Consider the following 12,831-nt stretch of genomic DNA (forward strand, 5'->3'; position numbering starts at 1 on the left):
GTCCCACGGCCGACCGCCTCGCCGAGACCTCCAGTTCTCCCCTAGAGCAGATCCAGCCTGAGGTGGAGGCGTCGCGTCTGCTTCCCGTCCGTCCCGCAGCTGAGACACACGCACGATGAAGGGTCTTGTAAGGCGTGGTCCCAGTGACTCCCGTGTGCTTTCTGCGGCATTTTGACTACGCGTAGATACTTGAAGCTCACGGGGCACTCCGATATTGCTCTGTCTAAGCCCTCTGCAAGACTCCCTGATGGTTTCGACACCACCAGCGTTACTCCCCATCGCTGGCACACCGATTATGACACCACCAGCGTTACTCCCCATCGCTGGCACACCGATTATGACACGACCAGCGTTACTCCCCATCGCTGGCACACCGATTATGACACCACCAGCGTTACTCCCCATCGCTGGCACACCGATTATGACACCACCAGCGTTACTCCCCATCGCTGGCACACCGATTATGACACCACCAGCGTTACTCCCCATCGCTGGCACACCGATTATGACACCACCAGCGTTATTCCCCCATCGCTGGCTCACCGACTATGACATCGTCAGCGTTATTCCCCCATCGCTGGCGCACCGACTATGACAGCGTCCGCGTTGCCCCCATCGCTGGCTCACCGACTATTACATCGTCATCGTTGCCACCCCATCGCTGGCTCACCGACTATGACATCGACAGCGTTGCCCCCCCATCGCTGGCACACCGAATATGACATCGTCAGCGTTGCCCCCACATCGCTGGCTCACCGACTATGACATAGTCAGCGTTGCTTCACATCGCTGGCTCACCGACTATGACATCAACGGCGTAGTTCCAATATCGCCGGTTCACCAAACTTGACACCTTAACGATATTTCTCAACCATGCCCAGTACACTGGGATCACTTCGGAGTCGCTCTTCTGAACAGTAGCGGTGTTTGTGATACTCGAAGTCGGTTACTCATTAACGCACACACAAACACCCCTGACTACAGACTCCTGGTACAGACGACCATAGACAAGGTCCACTTTAACGGAATTTCTCAACCATGCCCAGTACACTGGGATCACTTCGGAGTCGCTCTTCTGAACAGTAGCGGGGTTTGTGATACTCGAAGTCGGTTACTCATTAACGCACACACAAACACCCCTGACTACAGACTCCTCGTACAGAGGGAATTTCTCAACCATGCCCAGTACACTGGGATCACTTCGGAGTCGCTCTTCTGAATAGTAGCGGTGTTTGTGATACTCGAAGTCGGTTACTCATTAACGCACACACAAACACCCCTGACTACAGACTCCTCGTACAGAGGGAATTTCTCAACCATGCCCAGTACACTGGGATCACTTCGGAGTCGCTCTTCTGAACAGTAGCGGTGTTTGTGATACTCGAAGTCGGTTACTCATTAACGCACACACAAACACCCCTGACTACAGACTCGTACAGAGGAATTTCTCAACCATGCCCAGTACACTGGGATCACTTCGGAGTCGCTCTTCTGAACAGTAGCGGTGTTTGTGATACTCGAAGTCGGTTACTCATTAACGCACACACAAACACCCCTGACTACAGACTCCTGGTACAGACGACCACAGACAAGGTCCACTTTAACGGAATTTCTCAACCATGCCCAGTACACTGGGATCACTTCGGAGTCGCTCTTCTGAACAGTAGCGGTGTTTGTGATACTCGAAGTCGGTTACTCATTAACGCACACAAATACCCCTGACTACAGACTCCTCGTACAGAGGGAATTTCTCAACCATGCCCAGTACACTGGGATCACTTCGGAGTCGCTCTTCTGAACAGTAGCGGTGTTTGTGATACTCGAAGTCGGTTACTCATTAACGCACACACAAACACCCTGACTACAGACTCCTGGTACAGACAGAATTTCTCAACCATGCCCAGTACACTGGGATCACATCGGAGTCGCTCTTCCGAAAAGTAGCAGGTTTGTGTTTCTCGAAGTCGGTTACTCATTAACGCACACACAAACACCCTGACTACAGACTCCTGTTACAGACGACCACAGAAAAGCACCAGTTTAACGATACTTCTCAACCATGCCCAGTACACTGGGATCACCTCGGAGTCGCTCTTCTGAACAGTAGCGGTGTTTGTGATACTCGAAGTCGGTTACTCATTAACGCACACACAAACACACCTGACTACAGACTCCTCGTACAGAGGGAATTTCTCAACCATGCCCAGTACACTGGGATCACCTCGGAGTCGCTCTTCTGAATAGTAGCGGTGTTTGTGATACTCGAAGTCGGTTACTCATTAACGCACACACAAACACACCTGACTACAGACTCCTCGTACAGAGGGAATTTCTCAACTATGCCCAGTACACTGGGATCACCTCGAGTCGCTCTTCTGAACAGTAGCGGTGTTTGTGATACTCGAAGTCGGTTACTCATTAACGCACACACAAACACCTGACTACAGACTCCTCGTACAGAGGAATTTCTCAACCATGCCCAGTACACTGGGATCACTTCGGACTCACTCTTCTGAACCGTAGCGGTGTTTGTGATACTCGAAGTCGGTTACTCATTAACGCACACACAAACACCCCTGACTACAGACTCCTCGTACAGAGGGAATTTCTCAACCATGCCCAGTACACTGGGATCACTTCGGAGTCGCTCTTCTGAACAGTAGCGGTGTTTGTGATACTCGAAGTCGGTTACTCATTAACGCACACACAAACACCCCTGACTACAGACTCCTCGTACAGACGGAATTTCTCAACCATGCCCAGTACACTGGGATCACTTCGGAGTCGTTCTTCTGAACAGTAGCGGTGTTTGTGATACTCGAAGTCGGTTACTCATTAACGCACACACAAACACCCCTGACTACAGACTCCTTGTACAGACGACCATAGACAAGGTCCACTTTAACGGAATTTCTCAACCATGCCCAGTACACTGGGATCACTTCGGAGTCGCTCTTCCGAACAGTAGCGGGGTTTGTGTTTCTCGAAGTCGGTTACTCATTAACGCACACACAAACACCCTGACTACAGACTCCTGGTACAGACAGAATTTCTCAACCATGCCCAGTACACTGGAATCACTTCGGAGTCGCTCTTCCGAACCGTAGCGGGTTTTGTGTTTCTCGAAGTCGGTTACTCATTAACGCACACACAAACACCCCTGACTACAGACTCCTGGTACAGACGACCACAGAAAAGCACCAGTTTAACGATACTTCTCAACCATGCCCAGTACACTGGGATCACCTCGGAGTCGCTCTTCTGAACAGTAGCGGTGTTTGTGATACTCGAAGTCGGTTACTCATTAACGCACACACAAACACACCTGACTACAGACTCCTCGTACAGAGGGAATTTCTCAACCATGCCCAGTACACTGGGATCACCTCGGAGTCGCTCTTCTGAACAGCAGCGGTGTTTGTGATACTCGAAGTCGGTTACTCATTAACGCACACACAAACACACCTGACTACAGACTCCTCGTACAGAGGGAATTTCTCAACCATGCCCAGTACACTGGGATCACCTCGGAGTCGCTCTTCTGAACAGTAGCGGTGTTTGTGATACTCGAAGTCGGTTACTCATTAACGCACACACAAACACACCTGACTACAGACTCCTCGTACAGAGGGAATTTCTCAACCATGCCCAGTACACTGGGATCACTTCGGAGTCGCTCTTCTGAACGGTAGCGGTGTTTGTGATACTCGAAGTCGGTTACTCATTAACGCACACACAAACACCACTGACTACAGACTCCTAGTACAGAGGGAATTTCTCAACCATGCCCAGTACACTGGGATCACTTCGGAGTCGCTCTTCTGAACAGTAGCGGTGTTTGTGATACTCGAAGTCGGTTACTCATTAACGCACACACAAACACCGCTGACTACAGACTCCTCGTACAGACGACCACAGACCACAGACAAAGACCACTTCCCCCTGCCACTCCTTCACCAGGCCAGCGGGTGACTACCCAGCCCAAGGCCCTGGCTGAAGGGGCTGGTGAGGGAGGATTAGAAGCAACAGTATGGCGTCTGGGATTGCATTTCTTACATTTCTTACATTACTTAAAACCGTTTCATGTATCAGTAATTTGACCTGCAGGTATTTTTTAAAGGAAGGTTTGAGGGCGTTATGTGGTACTGGATACTTGCCGTGTGCGTTCCAATTCCACAACAACGCTTATCTCGTCTTCCTTTGTCCTTCGTCGCCAATCTCACCACTCGAACTTTTCAAATAATGTCACTGAAGATATCGAGCTCTCTCTCTCTCTCTCTCTCTCTCTCTCTCTCTCTCTCTCTCTCTCTCTCTCTCTCTCTCTCTCTCTCTCTCTCTCTCTCTCTCTCTCTCTCCTTTCCCTCTTCCTCCTCCTCCTCCTTCTCCTCCTCCAATTACGCTTCCTCTCTCTCTCAACCTCTACCACAACATCTACCGCGTTCCTCTTCCTCTTCCTCCTCCTCCTCCTTCTCCTCTTCCTCCTCCAGATTACCGCAGCCCACGTAGCGACGATCTAATTCCAGCGAAGGAGATGGAAATGGCAGCTTAGAGGCGGCAAACCTTGAAATACTGGGTGACGGTGTGGCGTGTTCTTCCCCCGCCACCCCCCCCACCGCCGCCACAAGGTAATGCTAACTACAGAACAATAAAAAAACAATAATAATAAGAAGAATTAGGAGAAGAAAAGTAAGAATAAGAAGAAAAAGAATATCAGCAATAAAAACAGCAGTGACAACGACAACAACAGCAGCAACAACAACAACAACAACAACAACAACAACAACAACAACAACAACAAAAGCATCAACGACAACAAGAACAAGAAACAATAAAAGACATGCCCTGGTTTTCCCTTCATCGTCTCTTCTGATTTTTTTTTGTCTGTTTTAAATTCTTCTTTTCTTTCTTCTATTTTCCTCGGTATACTTTGGTTGGTTTTCAACTTTTTTTTCTTTTATTTTCTCTGTTTCTGCTTTTCGTTTCGTTTCTTTCTTATTCGTTTTGCATTCTTTTTTATTTATTTTTATGCTGATTCTGGTCCTATTTGCATCTCCTGCTACACACACACACACACACACACACACACACACACACACACACACACTACCATGGTCAATTACCTGCAACACCGCAGTTTACGCGGCTGCAACTTTCCCTTTCCTCCTCCTCCTCGTCCTGATCCTCCTCCTCCTCCTCCACCTCCTCCTCCTCCTCCTCCTCCTCCACCTCCTCCTTCTAAACGGTGTTACATCTAACTGGCTCGATGTCAAAAGCGGCGTACCTCAAGGATCAGTGCTTGGCCCCATGCTCTTCTTAATTTATGTTAATGATATCGATGATGGGCTCATTTGCAAAGTATCAAAATTTGCTGATGACACAAAAATTGCTAGTAAAGTAACTGCGATACTCGACGAAGAAGCTTTACAATCAGATATAGATCGACTTGCACGTTGGGCCAATCAATGGCAAATGAAATTTAACGTTGAGAAATGTAAAGTGTTGCACATCGGAAAAAATAACAATCGCGTTCGGTACGTAATGAATGGCCAACAACTTTCTGCAGTAAGTAAAGAAAAGGATCTTGGAATCACTATATCAAGCGATTTAAAGCCCGGTCAGCATTGTTCAGAGGTAGTTAAAACTGCAAACAAATTGGTTGGCTTTATCGGACGAGTCTTTAATAATAAATCGGAAAAAGTAATATTAAAACTGTATAATTCGTTGGTTCGACCCCGTCTAGAGTACTGTGTACAGTTTTGGTCTCCTTACTACAGAAAAGACATAGAAAAGTTGGAACGGGTCCAACGAAGAGTAACAAAGATGATTCCTAGGTTGAGAAATTTGTCATATGAACAAAGGCTTAAAGAAGTAAATTTATTCAGCCTATCAAAACGAAGAATGCGAGGCGATCTAATAGAAGTGTTTAAAATGTTCAAAGGATTCAGTGATATTAATGCGGAAGATTACTTTACAATTGATCGATCAAATAGAACAAGAAGAAATCACAATTTGAAGATAAGTGGTAAAAGATTCTTGTCGCACGAAGCTAAACACTTCTTCTTCAATCGAGTTGTTAATGTTTGGAACTCTCTACCTTGTGATGTCGTTGATAGTACAACAGTTACGGCCTTCAAGAATAGATTAGACAAGTGTTTTGAATCCAACCAGCAACTAAGATATTACTCATTGTCGTAATAACGTTAAGTTCTTTCGAATACTGGTGTCCTTGTCCGCTTTTGTTGCCCGGTTAGTGGTAGCAGTAATGGTAGTTCTTTCCTCTTTCCTACATAAATTCCATGCAGTTTTTCCATGCTGCATGGTTCTTTTTCCTTTCCTGCCAGCTTTGGCTGGAGGGATGGGGGGGTGGGGAGGAGCCTTCGCCTTTGCTGTCCTTCATCTTCCACCTTTGATTAGATAGTTAGTGTAGCTTGTCACAAACAACCTCGTAAGGACCAGCAGGTCTGCTGTTGTTTGTTCTTCCTTTGTGTTCCTTTGTGTTCCTCCGTACATACGCCGGGGACAAAGCAATGTTACACTCGCTTAGACTTCTTCCCTCCTTCCCTCCCTCCTACACCTCTCCTCCTCTCATCTGCCAGTTCTTTAGTCTTTTCTTTCTCCCTCCCTCCCTCCTCTCCTTTAGCAGTGATTCTTCGTCCTCGCCTCTTCTTTCACTCTAAATCCTTTCTCCCTTCCTCTCAATCTCCCTCCTTTCCTCCTTCTCTCCCTCCCATCTCTCATTTCCCAGTGGTTTTTCCTCATCCTCCTCTCCTTTCACTCTCATTGCTTTCTTCCTTCCTTCCTCCCTGACGTCCGTCCCTACGGTTCCCTCACACACCTGCTCCTCACACACCTGTCCTGGTTAGTTAGTTACCTCTTTGCTACCTGGCTGGTTGCTGCTTTGAAACTTAAGATGCCATAAGTTAACGTCGCCAAAACGAGGAAGTTTGTTATTATTTTTTCTTCTTCTTTCGCTCTTCTTTTGTAGTTTGTATGAGTGTTTCCGTCTCTCTCTCTCTCTCTCTCTCTCTCTCTCTCTCTCTCTCTCTCTCTCTCTCTCTCTCTCTCTCTCTCTCTCTCTCTCTCTCTCTCTCTCTCTCTCTCTCTCTCTCTCTCTCTCTCTCTCTCTCTCTCTCTCTCTCTCTCTCTCTCTCTCACGCATCAATTTCCCGCCTTCTCCACCCGAATCCACCGTAACAACACAACCACCACCACCACCGCCGCCTTCACTCCACCTCACCTTCAAATAAACATTACCATCCTACTTCACACAACCTTCTGATCAAAGGTTTTCCTACAATTTATAATTCATCTGTGTCTTCAGCTGCTTATCTTTTCAGTATCGCCACCTGCGTCTCGAGGGTGAGCGCCAGTCCCACGGCCGACCGCCTCGCCGAGACCTCCAGTTCTCCCCTAGAGCAGATCCAGCCTGAGGTGGAGGCGTCGCGTCTGCTTCCCGTCCGTCCCGCAGCTGAGACACACGCACGATGAAGGGTCTTGTAAGGCGTGGTCCCAGTGACTCCCGTGTGCTTTCTGCGGCATTTTGACTACGCGTAGATACTTGAAGCTCACGGGGCACTCCGATATTGCTCTGTCTAAGCCCTCTGCAAGACTCCCTGATGGTTTCGACACCACCAGCGTTACTCCCCATCGCTGGCACACCGATTATGACACCACCAGCGTTACTCCCCATCGCTGGCACACCGATTATGACACCACCAGCGTTACTCCCCATCGCTGGCACACCGATTATGACACCACCAGCGTTACTCCCCATCGCTGGCACACCGATTATGACACCACCAGCGTTACTCCCCATCGCTGGCACACCGATTATGACACCACCAGCGTTACTCCCCATCGCTGGCACACCGATTATGACACCACCAGCGTTATTCCCCCATCGCTGGCACACCGATTATGACATCGTCAGCGTTATTCCCCCATCGCTGGCACACCGATTATGACATCGTCAGCGTTATTCCCCCATCGCTGGCTCACCGACTATGACATCGTCAGCGTTGCCCCCCCATCGCTGGCTCACCGACTATGACATCGTCAGCGTTGCCCCCACATCGCTGGCTCACCGACTATGACATCGTCAGCGTTGCCCCCACATCGCTGGCTCACCGACTATGACATCGTCAGCGTTGCCCCCACATCGCTGTCTCACCGACTATGACATAGTCAGCATTGCTTCACATCGCTGGCTCACCGACTATGACATCAACGGCGTAGTTCCAATATCGCCGGTTCACCAAACTTGACACCTTAACGAAATTTCTCAACCATGCCCAGTACACTGGGATCACTTCGGAGTCGCTCTTCTGAACAGTAGCGGTGTTTGTGATACTCGAAGTCGGTTACTCATTAACGCACACACAAACACCCCTGACTACAGACTCCTGGTACAGACGACCATAGACAAGGTCCACTTTAACGGAATTTCTCAACCATGCCCAGTACAATGGGATCACTTCGGAGTCGCTCTTCTGAACAGTAGCGGTGTTTGTGATACTCGAAGTCGGTTACTCATTAACGCACACACAAACACCCCTGACTACAGACTCCTCGCACACACGGAATTTCTCAACCATGCCCAGTACACTGGGATCACTTCGGAGTCGCTCTTCTGAACAGTAGCGGTGTTTGTGATACTCGAAGTCGGTTACTCATTAACGCACACACAAACACCCTGACTTCAGACTCCTGGTACAGACAGAATTTCTCAACCATGCCCAGTACACTGGGATCACTTTGGAGTCGCTCTTCCGAACCGTAGCGGGGTTTGTGTTTCTCGAAGTCGGTTACTCATTAACGCACACACAAACACCCCTGACTACAGACTCCTCGTACAGAGGGAATTTCTCAACCATGCCCAGTACACTGGGATCACCTCGGAGTCGCTCTTCTGAACAGTAGCGGTGTTTGTGATACTCGAAGTCGGTTACTCATTAACGCACACAAACACACCTGACTACAGACTCCTCGTACAGAGGAATTTCTCAACCATGCCCAGTACACTGGGATCACCTCGGAGTCGCTCTTCTGAATAGTAGCGGTGTTTGTGATACTCGAAGTCGGTTACTCATTAACGCACACACAAACACACCTGACTACAGACTCCTCGTACAGAGGGAATTTCTCAACCATGCCCAGTACACTGGGATCACCTCGGAGTCGCTCTTCTGAACAGTAGCGGTGTTTGTGATACTCGAAGTCGGTTACTCATTAACGCACACACAAACACACCTGACTACAGACTCCTCGTACAGAGGGAATTTCTCAACCATGCCCAGTACACTGGGATCACTTCGGAGTCGCTCTTCTGAACAGTAGCGGTGTTTGTGATACTCGAAGTCGGTTACTCATTAACGCACACCCAAACACCCCTGACTACAGACTCCTGGTACAGACGACCACAGAAAAGAACCAGTTTAACGATATTTCTCAACCATGCCCAGTACACTGGGATCACTTCGGAGTCGCTCTTCCGAACCGTAGCGGGGTTTGTGTTTCTCGAAGTCGGTTACTCATTAACGCACACACAAACACCCTGACTACAGACTCCTCGTACAGAGGGAATATCTCAACCATGCCCAGTACACTGGGATCACTTCGGAGTCGCTCCTCTGAACAGTAGCGGTGTTTGTGATACTCGAAGTCGGTTACTCATTAACGCACACACAAACACCCCTGACTACAGACTCCTTGTACAGACGACCATAGACAAGGTCCACTTTAACGGAATTTCTCAACCATGCCCAGTACACTGGGATCACTTCGGAGTCGTTCTTCTGAACAGTAGCGGTGTTTGTGATACTCGAAGTCGGTTACTCATTAACGCACACACAAACACCCCTGACTACAGACTCCTTGTACAGACGACCATAGACAAGGTCCACTTTAACGGAATTTCTCAACCATGCCCAGTACACTGGGATCACTTCGGAGTCGCTCTTCCGAACAGTAGCGGGGTTTGTGTTTCTCGAAGTCGGTTACTCATTAACGCACACACAAACACCCTGACTACAGACTCCTGGTACAGACAGAATTTCTCAACCATGCCCAGTACACTGGGATCACTTCGGAGTCGCTCTTCCGAACCGTAGCGGGGTTTGTGTTTCTCGAAGTCGGTTACTCATTAACGCACACACACACCCCTGACTACAGACTCCTGGTACAGACGACCACAGAAAAGCACCAGTTTAACGATACTTCTCAACCATGCCCAGTACACTGGGATCACCTCGGAGTCGCTCTTCTGAACAGTAGCGGTGTTTGTGATACTCGAAGTCGGTTACTCATTAACGCACACACAAACACACCTGACTACAGACTCCTCGTACAGAGGGAATTTCTCAACCATGCCCAGTACACTGGGATCACCTCGGAGTCGCTCTTCTGAACAGCAGCGGTGTTTGTGATACTCGAAGTCGGTTACTCATTAACGCACACACAAACACACCTGACTACAGACTCCTCGTACAGAGGGAATTTCTCAACCATGCCCAGTACACTGGGATCATCTCGGAGTCGCTCTTCTGAACAGTAGCGGTGTTTGTGATACTCGAAGTCGGTTACTCATTAACGCACACACAAACACACCTGACTGCAGACTCCTCGTACAGAGGGAATTTCTCAACCATGCCCAGTACACTGGGATCACTTCGGAGTCGCTCTTCTGAACAGTAGCGGTGTTTGTGATACTCGAAGTCGGTTACTCATTAACGCACACACAAACACCACTGACTACAGACTCCTAGTACAGAGGGAATTTCTCAACCATGCCCAGTACACTGGGATCACTTCGGAGTCGCTCTTCTGAACAGTAGCGGTGTTTGTGATACTCGAAGTCGGTTACTCATTAACGCACACACAAACACCGCTGACTACAGACTCCTCGTACAGACGACCACAGACCACAGACAAAGACCACTTCCCCCTGCTACTCCTTCACCAGGCCAGCGGGTGACTACCCAGCCCAAGGCCCTGGCTGAAGGGGCTGGTTAGGGAGGATTAGAAGCAACAGTATGGCGTCTGGGATTGCATTTCTTACATTTCTTACATTACTTAAAACCGTTTCATGTATCAGTAATTTGACCTGCAGGTATTTTTTAAAGGAAGGTTTGAGGGCGTTATGCGGTACTGGATACTTGCCGTGTGCGTTCCAATTCCACAACAACGCTTATCTCGTCTTCCTTTGTCCTTCGTCGCCAATCTCACCACTCGAACTTTTCAAATAATGTCACTGAAGATGTCGAGCTCGAAAATCTCCTATGTAACCAACGGTGCATATAAACATATACACCTATATTTTGTGATGACTCAGTATGTGTGGCCGAACTCTGTGTGTGTGTGTGTGTGTGTGTGTGTGTGTGTGTTCTGGTGATATATTTCGTGTATAAAAGTGAGTGCAATTTTTCCCCCTCCCTCGCCGATCTCTTTTCCAATCCATCGGCTTTATTTTATGTAAATCTCGATAATGGATGTCACGGGAATATTCTAATGCCGAGGATTTTCTCTCAGATTGTGTCTCGGACCTCTACTCTATTTATTATCTAATTTACTGTTCTTTCCTTGTTCCATTCCATTGAAAGTAACTGTACCTGCTCACTTGCTTTATCAATGCGAAGGAACACAACCCCCCCCCCCTCCCACACACACACACACACTGTAGAAGAAGTTAAGTCGGGGATATACACGTTACTGCTGCGCGTGGCCTCAGTGCGCATTTCAGTCTCCTTGGCCCTTGAGTCTGAGATGTTTAAGAACTTATAACCCCGGGACACAGGACAAGTGTTACCTTCGGTGCACAACAAATTATCTTTCCAATGTTTCCCCAGGTACACATCAATCTTCCAATCCCAAAGTGAAGACGAACAGCTGGGTGGCATAAGCGGCAATTGCTCGAGCCGGGATTCGAACCATGGCCAAAGGAGTCGTAGTTAAGCATGCTAACCACTACACCAGTAAAATTAAAGTCCTCCACTCTCCGCTAAACCTGGTCTGGAAGCCATAATTAGGATATCAAATTCTGCACCACTACACCGACTCTCTCTCTCTCTCTCTCTCTCTCTCTCTCTCTCTCTCTCTCTCTCTCTCTCTCTCTCTCTCTCTCTCTCTCTCTCTCTCTCTCTCTCTCTCTCTCTCTCTCTCTCTCTCTCTCTCTCTCTCTCTCTCTCTCTCTCTCTCTCTCTCTCTCTCTCTCTCTCTCTCTCTCTCTCTCTCTCTCTCTCTCTCTCTCTCTCTCTCTCTCTCTCTCTCTCTCTCTCTCTCTCTCTCTCTCTCTCTCTCTCTCTCTCTCTCTCTCTCTCTCTCTCTCTCTCTCTCTCGCAAGGAAGTTCTCGAGGCGGACATATATACAAACACACACACACACACACACACACACACACACACACACACAGGGGGAGACGGACGGACTGATGGATGGCCGGCGCAGGGCTTTTATTGGTTTCCTCCGCCTTTCTGTTATTGGGGTCGTAACTGCCGTCTTCGCGCGGGGCATCTGTTAGGGAACTTTGCCGCTTTGCTACGCCGTGTCGAGGGTGAGAAGTTGGCCACCTTTTTTCCCCCTCTCTCTCCCGCCTCCTTTTTGCACATAAAGAAAGACATTAATATTTATGGTCCTTGCGCTGGAGAAGGAGGAGAGAAGGAGGTGGGAGGAAAAGACGGAAGCGAGACATATTGCGACATTTAACTCTTGGAGGCGGCGGCGGCGGCTTAGATGGCGCAGGAGGCGAAGGCGGATGAGGCGGCGGCGTTTCAAGTCAGCAATGAGGAAATAAAACAAGCTCGGGAAGAAAGTGCAGTTTATGTAGTTTATTCCCG

The 12,831-nt window shown here is 48.6% G+C and overlaps 1 long non-coding RNA gene across 21 annotated transcripts; it reads right to left on the reverse strand.

Moving 5' to 3' along the window:
- Window positions 1–702: 702 nt before the first annotated feature.
- LOC127008905 (uncharacterized) lies at window positions 703–11,080 on the reverse strand. Of its 21 annotated transcripts, XR_007761449.1 has the most exons (8): window positions 10,667–11,080; window positions 10,022–10,526; window positions 9,476–9,553; window positions 9,110–9,170; window positions 8,475–8,553; window positions 2,943–3,526; window positions 1,995–2,221; window positions 1,562–1,718 (listed from the first exon to the last, which is right to left on the reverse strand). It is a non-coding gene; the product is annotated as an uncharacterized LOC127008905 (long non-coding RNA). The 21 variants fall into 21 exon arrangements; XR_007761436.1 differs by lacking the exons at window positions 1,562–1,718; window positions 8,475–8,553 and adding an exon at window positions 703–974 and having other exon boundaries at window positions 2,161–2,221; window positions 2,943–3,745; window positions 10,667–11,078; XR_007761433.1 differs by lacking the exons at window positions 1,562–1,718; window positions 8,475–8,553 and adding an exon at window positions 999–1,139 and having other exon boundaries at window positions 2,161–2,221; window positions 2,943–3,745; window positions 10,667–11,078.
- Window positions 11,081–12,831: the final 1,751 nt, after the last annotated feature.

Source organism: Eriocheir sinensis, chromosome 39, assembly GCF_024679095.1.
Source record: "Eriocheir sinensis breed Jianghai 21 chromosome 39, ASM2467909v1, whole genome shotgun sequence".
Classification (NCBI taxonomy): domain Eukaryota; kingdom Metazoa; phylum Arthropoda; class Malacostraca; order Decapoda; family Varunidae; genus Eriocheir; species Eriocheir sinensis.